Source organism: Amphibalanus amphitrite, unplaced genomic scaffold (assembly GCF_019059575.1).
Source record: "Amphibalanus amphitrite isolate SeventyFive unplaced genomic scaffold, NRLGWU_Aamphi_draft 000251F_arrow, whole genome shotgun sequence".
In the NCBI taxonomy this organism is placed as follows: Eukaryota; Metazoa; Arthropoda; class Thecostraca; order Balanomorpha; family Balanidae; genus Amphibalanus; species Amphibalanus amphitrite.
The window spans coordinates 186,499-201,425 of record NW_024881746.1 but is presented as its reverse complement, the minus strand read 5'-3'; the positions used below and the strand labels follow the sequence as shown (position 1 = coordinate 201,425).

General features: G+C 44.0%; 1 protein-coding gene across 1 annotated transcript in view; it reads right to left on the bottom strand.

Annotated features, from left to right (window-relative positions):
• LOC122386443 overlaps nucleotides 1-12,656 on the bottom strand; it is a 50,995-nt gene extending 38,339 nt beyond the window's left edge. Inside the window, exon 1 of the mRNA XM_043375622.1 lies at nucleotides 12,149-12,656. The gene's annotated coding sequence lies outside the window, so the exon portion shown is untranslated. The remainder of the gene's footprint in view (nucleotides 1-12,148) is intronic.
• Nucleotides 12,657-14,927: the final 2,271 nt, after the last annotated feature.

The following is a 14,927-nucleotide window of genomic DNA, read 5'->3' as shown; positions in this document are numbered from 1 at the left end:
TCACTTTGAGTCACACCACAGCACACAACACAAAACATCAGTCCCACAGACACTTTTCACACGGGCATCACGGCTCACATCAACACCTGAAGACGAGGAACGCGAGACAGGGAAAATAGAACGGGCACTAGAGAAGAACAATTACCCCAAGCGATTGGTGCGACGTATTCAGAGGCGGGTAAAGAATAAAGAACGGCTTAGGATGGGGGAGGGGGAGGGTTCCGGACGGACAGCTAGGGGAGCGGAAGATGACAACCGGGCTTATGTAAGTATCCCTTACATCCAGGGGGTGACTGAACAGGTAACGCGCGTCCTTCGACCCTACGCGAAGGTCAGCACGAGACCTGCAGCCAACCTTAGTGCTAGACTCGTCAAACCTAAGGACAGGATGGGAGTGAAGGAGAAGGCTGGGCTGGTCTATCAGTATAAGTGTCAGTGCGGAAAAATTTATGTAGGAGAAACCGGGAGAAAGCTAAGGACGAGGGAATCGGAACACAAACGAGCTATAGCAAACGGAAACCGGTATCACTCAGGGATATCTAAACATGTGCTAGAGACAGGGCACTCTATCAAATGGGACGAAGTTAAAATTTTGGATTATGAAACGAACTGGGGTAAACGAAAGGTGAAGGAGGGTTTTTACATTTCCAGGGTAGAAAGACACAATAGCATTAACCCGCGCCCCACGGGGGGGCTATTTATAGCCCCCCTCCCGTTTTTCTGCGATAACTTCCAAACCGCTTGACGTATCGACGCCAAACTTTCAGTACCTTCGGCTGCATCAATTTGACACCTTGTGTCAAAATTTGAACTTCGTAGCTACCATAGGTCGGCCGGAAATGACGTCAGAGTGACGTCATATTCGGCCGATTTCGACGTAAAACATTGAACCACGGCGATCGCTCCCAAGAGCTAAGTTTTTAAGCTAGATCCAATTTCTTTGCATGAGAGGACTCAGAATAGACTGCGCTATCAAACTGCTATCTCGGATTTTCGAAATTTTGAAAATTTCGAAAATTTGATATAATAAAATCCAAAATTTATATTTTTACATTTTTTTTTTTCAAACAGTTTTTGACTTTTCGAAAAAACCGGAATATATGTGATAGAACGCATTATTATGACTAACTCTAGCAAGTTTAAGCTAAATATCTTCAAAAATGGCCAAGTTTTAGGCATTATTGCAAATAATTCACAATTATTAATTTTTGAAATCAATTTTTCAGCACGTATTTGACATCGTACGCCAATATAAATAGCACCATCGTGTTCCGGAGCTCAAACTGCATCCAATAGACACCTTTTTTGTTGAAAAATTTTAACTTCAAAATTTGACCTTTTTTGACCTGAAAGTGACCTGACCTAAGCTAAATTCGACTCAAAATGACCTCGAATGACACAGACGACATCACATTCGAAATCTCTGGCCTAAATGGACCATAAAACATGTGTCACGTGACCGACGCATGATATAATATTTTCGTGACCTGTGATGACCTGACCTTGACCTGAAAATCAAAGTACAAGTTTGGTACCCTCGGGGTATCTAGAGCATCTGTTCACGAGTGTGTGATCCAAAAATGAGCCTGATCTGACTTGTAAGACGGCGGCCAGAGCCCAAAACGTGAACAAGCAAAATGCTAATAATTTTTACTTTGACCTGACCTGTGACGTCATCGGTGACCTCGAGGTCAATGAAATTAGGTTTCGCTCGACAGTTTTTCCGGGGCTATCAGACGTCGTTTGAATTTTTACGATCGGCCCAGTAGTTTCGGAGTTAGGAGGGGGGCTATGAATAGCCACCCCCCCCCCCCACCCCAGTAGGGCGTGTTATACGCAGACCCCAGAGTGGGGCGCGGGTTAACATCTTACCCGGGTGAGAGGTGCCTGATATGTACCGGGCACTACGTGTGTAAGGCGCTTTTCGATGAGGCTGAGTGAACTGTCAAAAATAGGAACACTTGCTTTTGGATTGTTGAAAATTGTTTTGTTGTATAGGCGTGTGGCTATCAGAGCGAATTTATGCAAGCTTGTGCGCCTGCGAGTATGTAACGATTACGATCCTTTAACGATTACCATCGATTAATGTGTCATGACCCCGATTGTGCGAACTCGATTGTTACGACCACGGATCACGATTAATGTCGAATGTTTTATTACGGATGTTACGGACGATGGCGACTTAATTATGTGTTATTAGTTGCTATCATGTATCAAACTGTTTTGTGCATCTATGCTTGAGACGTACCGTTACAACTTTTCCTCGTGGCGGTTTACTTTTTGGTAGACATGTTTGAAACGTATTGTCTTGTGTTCTAATGCATTTAAAAAGCAGGCTGATGAAGGAGGCAGCAGCCCCCGAAAGCTACCGATCATATACATATTACTGGTGTCGAATAATTCGTTTCTGAATATTTACCATGTCCCAGTACAACAATTCCATATTTAAAATAATTATTAAGGGTCCCATATATCTGATATATCGTGAGGAAACTGAGAGTCGCAAATCTATAATTTTACTTATGACGTCACTGTGACGTCATTTCAAATGAGATCGACACCAAATTTGGACACAACCTTGGCTAGGTATTCAGGAAGATATGTGCCAAGTTTCGCGTCTCTATCTCGTCGCGTTGCGACGATATCGTCGCAGAAGTAAAGGGGGGCAACTATATGTCCCCCCCAGCGGCCGGTGGGTGACGCGGAGGCCCAGTGGCCGCCGGGTCCTTTAAAGGTAGTGTGCCACCTTTGAAAGATTTCCCATTTTATTTTTCCTAGGATAAGAAGCTTCTGTTTTTACCTAATATCGCAAAAAAAAAATCAAAAATGGGCCTGGAATAGTGCCTTTTTCGCCTAAAAGTTTTTCGGTTTTTAGATATGTATAACAACTGTAGTGGGCTCACCTGCAAACAGGCGTCGGGCAACAATCGCGAATGCGGCGCACTTGTGACAATAAGCAAAGGTCATTATAGTGTTACGACCATACGACGTACGGGAATGAGTTATCAGCTGTCTAATCGTAGACAACACAATGTCGAGCCTTAAACTGTAAGCCCGTATTGGTATTGTTTCTTTTATTTGGCTGTCGAACATTATTTATGGTTTGAAATATGATTTTATGTAAAATAATTGATATGAAAAAGCCGTCTTATAAGTTATGACCCCATTTCACCACACGCAAGTGGCAGAAATGACAATGATCAGCTGACGCATTTTTCTTGGCCGAAGTCAGAGCGCGCGGCCCGACGCACCACGCGTATTTGGAAATTCCGACCTCGACGAGCATCATAAGCCACCCAGGGCACTAAAGAGTCGGGTACTCCAAAGTTTTTCCTAGTATATACTAGAATTATACTATATCAACTAGAAAAACAACTAGAATCGGGAGCTTACAACTATATACCGAAAACTATACCAGGATATGGCTGCACTCAAGCGCGGCGCAGCTGGCGCTCGTGTTTCAATACATTGCGCTTTACATTTATACACAAGGCGGCCTGTGGTTTCGCGCGGTTCCATGGTGTTCTCTTTTCATTTAAATTTAAAGACTTGCAAATTATGCTGGCTAATTATTTAAAACTATCGTATGCACAAAAGAATCCGCACTTTATTATGCATGGAATTATGTGAACAAATGCATTTCTGGGCAGTTGTGTGCAAATTTGCAAATTGCTGAACTTGAGTTTGGGTGGTGGGCTGCACAGCCTCGCTCTCTCATTGCTACAGTGTGTTAAAAAAGAAGTTTCAAGGTTCTTTATCAAATGTGAGGCATGAAGACATCTTTGGAATTAACTGTGAGCATGTTTTGCATATAAATTGTATCGCAAAGATTGCCTACACCAGCTTTATGTATTTGCAATGGTAGCTCGCATACGACACTTGTGTATTGTCTTTTTCTGTGTTGATCGTTTGTATATATTTTTATAGCTCTGACAGGCTGACGAAGGAAGACTGAAGTCTTCTGAAAGCTATCATTACTAAGAAATAAAGCTGGTGTTTTGAACAGTGTCCCAAAATTTTATTTTGGCTTGGGTGTCGGAGGGAGATACTCCGCACCACAAAGAGGGCTGCTAGTGGAAAATCGCCACGCCAGTAAGAAAGGCACAAGAAGTTGAAACAGGGATCATCAGTTTTTATGAATGTTGGAGAATGTGGGAGCCGCATTATAAGATGATTCAATGTATTGTAATATGGATAATGGAGGTAGGTTAAAGCCAGCCAGCAAATGTACGTGCAAGTGCTCTTTATTGGTCAAAATTAGGAGTGAAAAATTGTTGTGGAAAATTGGAGATGAAAGGGGAAAATTGATTTCATTTAGATGTCACTTCCCACCCAAAACTGGCAAGTTATGGGACACTGGTTTTGAACAAATTTAACAATATAATATCACTGTCCCTGGTCCCAGCTGAATAACATCAAAAAATAACATCATACTTTGTGTAAGCATCTCGTACAACTGTGTTGGTGTGATAATGAAATCAAAACACATGCATCCTGTATCAATGAGAGTGGATAGAAGTAAAAAGGGGCATTTGTTGTGATAATTATGCATTATCCTGGTAATTTTAGTTTAAATGAAATAATGTGAGATTTATTTGATTGAAAGTAAACATGGAAAATAATTTCTAGGTCAATATTTACTTGTCCTTTGTTCTTGTTGTTGCTGTTTTTGATATTCCACTTCACTAACACATCAAATTGACTTCCTTAGCCATATATCTGATCCTTTTTAAGGACAAGACGTGCACTATTACATGTTTGTTGTGCAGCTGGCCAGGGCTGCGGAGTCGGAGTCGGAGTCGGAGTCGGAGTCGGTCGGAGTCGACAGTTGTGACCGGAGTCGGAGTCGGAGTCGGAGTCGATTTTAGAAACCCGAGCCGGAGTCGGAGTCGGAGTCACCGAAAATCTGTCGACTCCGCAGCCCTGCTAGGTCTGCGGAGTCGGAGTCGGGAGTTGGAGTCGGTCGGAGTCGACAATTCTGCCCGGAGTCGGAGTCGGAGTCGGAGCTGGTTTTTGAAAGCTGGAGTCGGAGTCGGAGTCGGAGTCGCCGAAAATCCATCGACTCCGCAGCCCTGCAGCTGGCTCAAGATTCCTATATATAGCCAGGCTGCCCTACCGACACTGGCAAAATGAATGCTTCCTCGAACAAAGCTAACCAAAGGTGCCATCAGGCATCAACTGTCTAAATCTGAACAGAAAGGAAGCCTAGCTTTCAGCATAGGCAGTAGGCAGTAGGCACCAGCTTGTGTGAAGCTGTGACTTTCAGGGTGCGCACCACCCAGTGTTCATTTCTGTTAACATCAAAAATGTGTGACCATGAAGGGAACCCCTTGTGAAGGTACTATCTCTCGACCATATAGATTATAAAATCCACTTTACAACCAACTACCCTAAGATTAACAGGGCACTTAAATAACCATGCATTATTCCCCTGATAATGCTTTTTATGTTTTCAGATAGGTACATGTTCTTTCATCCTGATTTTTCAAAGATACTTATCACTTGAGTTTGTTTTTATTGCAAGTGTGATGCATGTAATTTCATCTTGATGTGTTCTTAGATCGAAGATCCTGCTCGCAGCTATGCCTCATTGCCTACCATGGCCAGAGCTTCTTTGAGAGGGTTACTGTAGTGTTCTCCGTCTCATACATATGTGTTGAGGATGAGCTGAATGTCACTGATATTGATACGTGATATCTTGTGGTCAATGATACGTGTAACACCGTGTCCGTAACATCTTTCAATGCCAAAGTTTATTTGCAACGAGCCAAAGCCCATTTGCATTGCAACGAGCAGTGATGTGATGTGTGGAACATGTTATATGCACGATTGGGATCCACTTACTCTGAAACCCAAAGTGGCATGTTTGCATGTATGAGAATGTTCAGTGTTCATCGTCTGTAGATAATAAAAGCATTAGGATACGAGTAGTTGGAATGGTCGATGGTTGCCCAAAATAGTATCAGAGCTGCAATTTTGACACCATCGTGTTCGTCATGCTCAATTGCTCAGCCACGTCGAATGATATGCTTTTTGTATGGGTGAGGTCAATTTAGGCTGTTGACCTCCGTTCAAGGTCAGGTCAGGTCATGACCTCATGATGAGGGTCAAGTTGCACATTATTCAATTGGGAAGGTCTTTCTGAGTCCATTTGTGTCTTTTCCATCTAAGATCACTGTCAGCGCCAAAATAACTGTCTCTACCTATATTCCCCCCCACTGGCTTATAAGTGCCAGATCACCTGACCGACCTGACGCTAGGTGACCCTTAGGAGAAATCCGACTTTTGAGAATTAGGGAGGTTGATAAGTTCTGTAAGTTTCATCTACCTGTGATAGATCTCCTTGCATTGATGGAGCTGCGATGTTACGACGTTTTCGTGACCGTGCAGAGGTTCACTTATGACGTCATAGGTCAGTGACCTGACCTGACCTGAAAATGAGGTTGGTGCCACAAAATCAGGCTTGAATCAAAGGTCAGGTATGCCAAGTTACAACTCTCCATCACCAGCGCGCTCACCCCTACTTTACTTTGCAGCCATGGTTTGCGGCACATGTACGATAAAAGTTTTGATCTGGCCGAGATTCGAACACAGGACCTTCCGATGTATCAAAAACATGGGGTCATATATGGACGAATATCTCGAAAACGGTTGGATGGGCTTGAACTTTTCATCCCAAAAATGGAAATAAAAATGTTGTAGCTATCTTTTAACATACTTTGTATGTGGATGCCCACACTACGAGACCTTGAAAACCGAGTGCGAAAAGTCGCATTTTAACACGCAACCCTATGGGCTAGTAGGAAAAGTCACGCCCATGCTGCCATATGACTTTGGAGGGGGCTGAAGCCACCTAACAGGCGTGTTCGAAACCGCAGGAGATGATGATGAACGGGTTTATCGAAACTTGATTGGATGAGCATATCGGTAATAGCGATTTCAGTGTGTGCATTTATTGTTCATAGTGGTGTGAAATGTGGTTGGGGTACGACCGACAACCCGTCGGGGCGAATTTCGCACTGGGGTACTCAAAATTTGAAGAATTTAAGACGTTTCCATGAGTTTGAAGGTATGGATAAGTTCTAAAAATCCGGTTCTCCTTATCTGGGCCATTAACTCCATACGGTCCAAGAAAGCTGGCACACTACCTTTAAACATGGATTACACGACACTTTCATTTGTGGTCCTCAGTGACCTGACCTCTGTTACCTGACCTGGTATCAGTGACCTCAAATAGCAAAATATGTGTTTCACGCGCAATTCTTGCGCCCATTCCGGGTGCGGGTTAACAAAAAGATCAGCTTTTTCATTTTGTTTTGCATTTTAGGGGATTATTTCAAAAGTCACTTTTTTAACCCTCGCCCCGTTGGGGGGCAATTTGCCCCCCCTGTGGTTTTTCCTGAATAGCAAGAAAACGGCGGCGCGCAGCGCCGCCAAATTTTCAGTACCTTCCCGGGCATCAATTTGACACCTTCACACCAAATTTCAAGTCTTAGGTCACGTTAGGTCAGGAGTTATTGAGGTCAAACTGAGGTCGTGTTCGAGCAAAAATGAGCAAAAAACATGCAATCTTGAAACGCTCACCAAATCTACAGTTACAAAGCAATTTCAAACTTCTTTTTATGGTCTAGTCGACAAAAAGCGGCGCTACAAAACTGTTATCTCGGATTTTCAAAATTTTTGGTTTTTGACCCCCAAAAATCCAAGAAATTGATTTTTTAGAAAAACTAAAAAAAATCCAAAAAATTCCCAATTTCGAAAAACGGAATATATATGATAGTACCTGTGCTTTTCTATATACATACCAAATTTCAGACCGATATCTTGTTTTTTGGCCAAATTATAGCAAAAAAAAAAAACTTCAAAAATGATGACGTCAAATTTTTTAACTAATTTTTTAGCGATTCTAGACCACGTAGGGCAAAACAAAGACCACCATTGAACTCCCTCTGACGAGCTGCATCAAATCGATACCCATTTTATGCAAAAATATCATCTTTGAAATTTGACCTTATTTGACCTTATTTGACCTGACCTTGACCTGACCTTGACCTGACCTTGACCAAAACGTGACCAAAGCTGGCCCAAAAGTCTGCCTAACCCACATAATCGCATTTGTCATGTAAAATGGACCATAAAACATGTAGGGGAGACCCGGGAGGTATGGGCCCCCTGGAGGTATGGGCCATCGCAGTTTTGAAGAAGTGTTGCGTATTTTTACACGTTTGACCGTGTAAACTGGTAGCAGCCATTCCGTTATACAACCCATGTGATTTTCACATTCTTCCTCAATCTTCTTTGGCAATAAGCGGTGATAAAGCGTTTTTGCCCTCTTCGAGTAAAATACTCTACTTACAGATAATTCGTGATAAATTTGAACCAGGCTCGTTTTATGATGTCAGACCAATGCTAACATAAAGTTTAAAGCATGCAAATCAAGACTGGATGGACAATTTGAAGCTTTCTTGCAAGATTATGAGCTGAGATGCTACGCAAATTCTGGCGTCCTAACCGGGAGGTTCGGGCCACCCAGCCCCGTTGATCCTAAATCAATAAAAAGATGCTTTCATTGAGTGCCATCTTCAATAAGTTTTATTTTTGTCTCGTATGGTTGAAAATTTAACTTCAAATTTCATTCGAACAGAAAAATATTACTCATTTTATTTCATGGTGCATGATTGAGTTTACCAAAATACATATGTGCCCAAAGTGACCTCCATGAAGTAAGCTGTTGGCCGCTTATGCGGTTCCTGGGCTCTAAGAGAGATCAAGGTAGATACCAGCTACGAGTATTGTTCTCATTGTCGAGAAAAGAATATGAAACATGGCACCGGCCCATACCTCCCGGGCCATGGCCCATACCTCCCGGTGTATTTTGATGGATCGAAAAAGCACATGATTTATTGAAAGTTATCTCGAGACAAAATAGTTGATCCCAGATGCCTAATATCAGGCACACTTTGCAGGCGAAAGGCAATTTCACGTGCACAGAGGGAAAAAACGGGTCTAGCCACTGCCCACTGGAAGAAAATTGCCTTTTCACAAAACCGGCCCATACCTCCCGGGTCTCCCCTATCACACGACACTTTTATATTGTGACCCCCCCCCCCTGGTGACCTGACCTCTGTCACCTGACCTGGTATCAGTGACCTCAAAGAGCAAAATATGTGTTTGAAGAACATTTCCCCATCGATGATTTTCAATGAAATGCATTTTACTCGATTTTACAACGCATTTCTTGAAATGCCTCTAAACGGTGAAAATTCGACCTTTGACCTGACCTGTGACATCATCGGTCTGACCTAGGTCAACAAAATTGGGTCATAAGGTAGTTCCCTGATAGGGCTATCCAACACCGGTTGCCGCTTGTCGCTAGGTTGCGTGGTTCTCGAGATCTTTTGGGGGGGAAATTGCCCCCCCCCCCAACGGGGTGCGTTGCTCGGCAGAGCCCAACGGGGCGCGGGTTAAAGGGACCCTCCCACCTTCAAAAAAGTTAATGAATTGGCATGAAAGTGATGTCGCTCGGTTCAGAAAGAGCAAAAACGAATATCTACCAAATTTCATCGAAACATATTTACCGGTTTTCAAGATATTAGACTTTTACTTTTGTTTACTTTTTGGGATCTCGGCTGTTCCTTGCGACTTTATTTGAAAGTGCGGCATTTGTTGCGCGCAAAGCAGCATATACCACCGCGTGCTACAAAACGTTTTAGTCAAACATTTAACGGACGTTCGAAAGCCTGATGACGTCATCAGATTCCCGTAATGGTTAAGAGATAGGGACCACGCTGGTCCCACCCTGCAAGTAAAGTGAAGAAATTTCTTGAACACCATAAAGCTGCGGGGGTTGCGACCAGGATAAATGGTGGTTTCTGAGCCTGGCCGCAAACTTGGCCATCTCAACTCAAAACTAATGTTATGGTGGGAGGGTCCCTTTAATTTGGGGTTCAAAATCAAAGCAAATATATAACAAACAAGATAGCAGTTTTGTAGCGCTGCTCGTTTTTTATCTTTTTGTTTTTCAACATTTTTCTTTATCTTTAAAAATTTTGGGCTTGACAGATCCTCCCATCAAACCTCTTTTGGGTCGGAAATGCCTGAACATGACGTCACTCTGACGTCATTTGCGGCCAACCTATCATAGACTGTGGACGAAAAGCTAACGAGGTGTAAAACCTATTTAAAAGAGGGTTCTCAAATTTTCGCGGCGATCGGAGCATTAGTTTGAGAGATATTGCGAAACGACTGGAACGGGGGCGGGGGCAAAAAATACCCCCCACCAGGACGCGGGCTAAAAAGTTTCCACTGGGTACCCTAAGAAGGTAAAGGTAATCTCAAGATTGTGGATACGCCGCTGGATGTTCTCTACGATATTAGACTAAGATCAGTGTAAACACGGGCGACAAAATATGAAAAGGAAATAGGATTGATTGACTTTCACATTGGGTTTGACAGCTTGGATAATATTTGAAGTGTCTCATATTTACTCCTACAGGGTGGGCAAAATCTCGTCACTGCAGAGGCAACTGGCAGCCACTGCGGAACATTTGCCCCCTTGCAGTAGCGCGGAACACCTTCAATTAACCCGCGCCCCACTGGGGTCTGCGTATAACACGCCCTACTGGGGGGGGCTATTCATAGCCCCCCTCCTAACTCCGAAACTACTGGGCCGATCGTCAAAATTCAAACGGCGTCTGATAGCCCCGGAAAAACTGTCGAGTGAAACCTAATTTCATTGACCTTGAGGTCACCGATGACGTCACAGGTCAGGTCAAAATAAAAGATATTAGCATTTTGGCTTGTTCACGTTTTGGGCTCTGGCCGCCGTCTTACAAGTCAGATCAGGCTCATTTTTGGTTCACACACTCGTGAACAGATGCTCTAGATACCCTGATGGTACCAAACTTGTACTTTGATTTTCAGGTCAAGGTCAGGTCATCACAGGTCACGAAAATATTATATCATGCGTCGGTCTAGTGACACATGGTTTATGGTCCATTTAGGCAAAAAATTTCGAATTTGATGTCGTTTGTGTCATTCGAGGTCATTTTGAGTCATATTTAGCTTAGGTCAGGTCACTTTCAGGTCAAAAAAGGTCAAATTTTGAAGTTAAAATTTTCAACAAAAAAGGTGTCTATTGGATGCAGTTTTAGCTCAGGAACACGATGGTGCTATTTATATTGGCGTACGATGTCAAATACGTGCTGAAAAATTGATTTGAAAAATTAATAATTGTGATTTTTTGCAATAATGCGTAACACTTGGCCATTTTTGAAGATATTTAGCTTAAATTTGCTAGAGTTAGTCATAATAATGAGTTCTATCCCATATATTCCGGTTTTTTTTCCGAAAATACAAAAACTTTTTGAAAAAAAAAATGTAAAAAAATAAATTTTGAATTTTATTATATTAAATTTTCGAAATTTTCAAAATTTCGAAAATTCGAGATGGCAGTTTGATAGCGCCGTCTATTCTGAGTCCTCTCATGCAAATAAATTGGATCTAGCTTAAAAACTGAGCTCTTGGGAGCGATTGCCGTGGTTCAATGTTTTGCGTCGAAATCGGCCGAACATGACGTCACTCTGACGTCATTTCCGGCCGACCTATTGTAGGTACGAAGCTCAAAGTTTGACACAAGGTGTCAAATTGATGCAGCCGAAGGTACTGAAAGTTTGGCGTCGATACGTCAAGCGGTTTGGAAGTTATTGCAGAAAAACGGGAGGGGGGCTATGAATAGCCCCCCCCCAGTGGGGCGCGGGTTAAAGGGGCATTTCTGACTTTTAGCTCCATTCTTTCCATGCAAAGCCCATAGGGCTTATGTTAAAATGCCGAAATCAAGGGGACACGGTTCCACGGTGCCCTCCCCCCCCCCGTTCCGCCCCTTATGCCCTCCGCCCCAGTTAATGCATGTTAGCCGAGGCCAGACACGCCAACATACAGTCTACAGGCATATGAAGCACAGACATCCAAACACTCAGACGGGTACCTAGCACACAGATAAGACACACAAAGACTCACAGAATCACATACACACTGTTACATAAACACATATAGTCTGACAATAGACACAGACGCACAAAACACACTCAGACAACAGGCACAGGGACACACAGATCCCCCCCCTCACACACAGGTCGGCCCGGCTCACCTGATATTCGCCGCCTCCGCCGTGGTCGGCTCCGGTGGACAGAGCTCAGTACCGTCCACACACTGTTGGACCACCCGCTCTGTCCACTGACCCGGCCGGTGGACGCAGTGCAGCTCCCGCTCCTCCGTCGCCCTTGTCCCGGTCTGGACCGCTGCAACTGCGCAGTATGTAATAACCCCGGGGCGGGGCGCCGCTGAGTCATGGTACCGGTTAGCGCCGACCTCGGGCCGCTGGGCGACTGCAGCGCCCCTACCGGTCACCGGCGTCGTACTGTAACTAATGGGGATCCGGGGCGTTCATGGAGCACTGTTGATGTAAGTGCACAGTTGCCTCGTAAAGGCTAGTCAGCAACAACAACAAAATAAAATGGGAACTCTCTACATTCGTCAAGGACTTGGATGTCCGGGTTCCAATGGGCCTTGTCCCGTAGCGAGGAGACTCTAGCGTGCCCAGTGAGTCGGCGGCGCGGCGTTCCAGACTGGTGACGTCAGCGGAAAGCCACCATGGATTCGTGATAACACGGGCCGGATGGCGGTGCAGCAGCCCCCCCCCCCCTTTCACCCCTCCCCGGCCGTCTGGAACTCCCCCATCCCTCCGGACACCCCGTGCAGCTCGGCAGTATAAAACATAGTGAGCAGCAGACATGTGCAGGGATGGAAGAGGCGGGTCTATGATCTCAGTGGATATCTCGACAAGTTGGAGGGTTCGGACCTACATCTCGCACCTCGCCCGGTCAGGGGCTGGGGAGGGGGAGATAGATTAACCCGCGCCCGTACATGGGGGTGGTAACCCCCTCCAACCCCCCCCCCCCAGGTAGTCTTTCTGCTCTGCACTCCACATTGTTAGAGCTAGAAGCCTGATTTTTCGTATAGCTGCTCCTCTATCCTCTCTTCATGTCCACTGAAAATTTGAGGTTTCTGTGATTTTTGGTTTCGGAGATATGACCTTGTTTTTCAGGTCATGTCATGACCCAAATGACCAATTCTCAACAACTTGCGTTGGCTATAGGCCATGTGAGCTTTTGTCACCTTCCTTTCGGGCTTTTTTTGCCAGTCTTACCTCCCACCTATCATGGAACATGTTGTTCGACGATGTACAGATGTCAAGGTCAGGGTCAAGGTCAACCTAGTTCATCTAAAAAAAATGCGTTTGAGGCAAGCTGAATTTACTTTTCGTGATTTTTTTTTACTGCATTTTTTTGTAAAAGCTTCTCAGATCATGATTTTATGCAATATGGACACATAAACAATCGGTGCACACATCAGTATACACACAGACACACACAGACATACAAACACTTATCATTGACTTTGACCTAACTTGACCTGAAATGACCTCAGCAGCAAAAATCTGGTCGGGTAGTGTGAGTGACAAAGAGGTTCTAGCTGGCTTAGCACCAGAAAACGGCATCGTTATCGGTATATGATTTGATTTGCAGCGCACTTGATATCCAGCGGTGACCCAACGGTGACCAACGGTGACAACGGTGACGAGGGTTAACCCGCGACCGCCTGGGGGGGGGGGGGTCGGATCCGACCCCCCTCCGTTTTTCTTGAATAACTTATGAACCGCCTACGCTATCGACTTGAAACTTGGCATACCTTCTTCCCCATCAATTTGACGTCTCCTGTGCATTTTTTTAAGAAAAAAAAATCATTTTTTTTTAGATATATCGATTTTAGTGACGTAACTACATGTCGTTTTCAGTCAAAAAGTGGTAAATGTTTTAAAAAATCGCCAAAAATCAGGGTTTTAAGCAAATTGCAAATTAAGGACATGAGTAGACGCAGCTTAATGAGTTCTTTAAAATGGCTATCTCTGATTTTCCATGAAATGCGTTTTTCACCCCTAAAATTTCGAAAAAAACTACATTTTTTTGGAAAACAGCTAATAAAATCCAAAATTTTGAGAGTTTCCAAAAAACCGGAATATATGTTATAGAGCTCTATTAGAACATTAGATGTCCCAAATTTCAACTTTCTATCTTGATTTTGACCCCCAAATTCTAAAAAATAGCTCCAACATGCATAGGGCATGGTGACGTCATAAGCATTTTCGTGAATTATAGGCACTTCTAAACATTGCATGTGAACACAAATGGCACCACTAGATTCCTGGGACAAAGCTCGTCTAGAAAAGTCAAAAGTGCATTTTCATGTCAAAAATACAAAGTTGAAAAATTGACCTTTTTTCTTAGCCCTCGTTTAGTTATGTATGGTATAAACGATTTTTTATGCTTTCACTGCACACTTTTCCACCAGCACAGTGACTTGGGGTCACATATAACCATTACCATCGGATTCGGCGTGAAAAATAAGCCATAAAACATGTGTCGCACGCCCATGTAGCAGAAAGTGAAAACCGTGACCTTTCGTGACCTGACCTGACCTTGAACCGTACTTAGTATGTCCCCTATACGCACATGGTACCTTCACTAGGTCTTTGAGGTCATTTTTGGTGAGTTTCGAGCAGCAGCTGTCGATTCCGCTGTCCGTAAGCCTAATCATGCAAAACCCCAGAATTTGACCTTTGACCTGACCTTGACCCGAAAGTTGACCTCAATCTTAAAATCTTAACCCTCGCCCGTAAACGGCGATCTGCCACCTTCGCCCATGCAGGGGGGGGTTGGTGCGACCCCCCCTTGGCGTTTGAAAACGGAGCGTCGTAGAGCTTAGCGGAAAAAAAAACAACGGATTGCTCTCAACGAGATCTCGCGATTGGTGGTATATTTTTTGGTCCTAGGTCAACATTTGACCTACTTTTGACCGGTCAAAGGTCA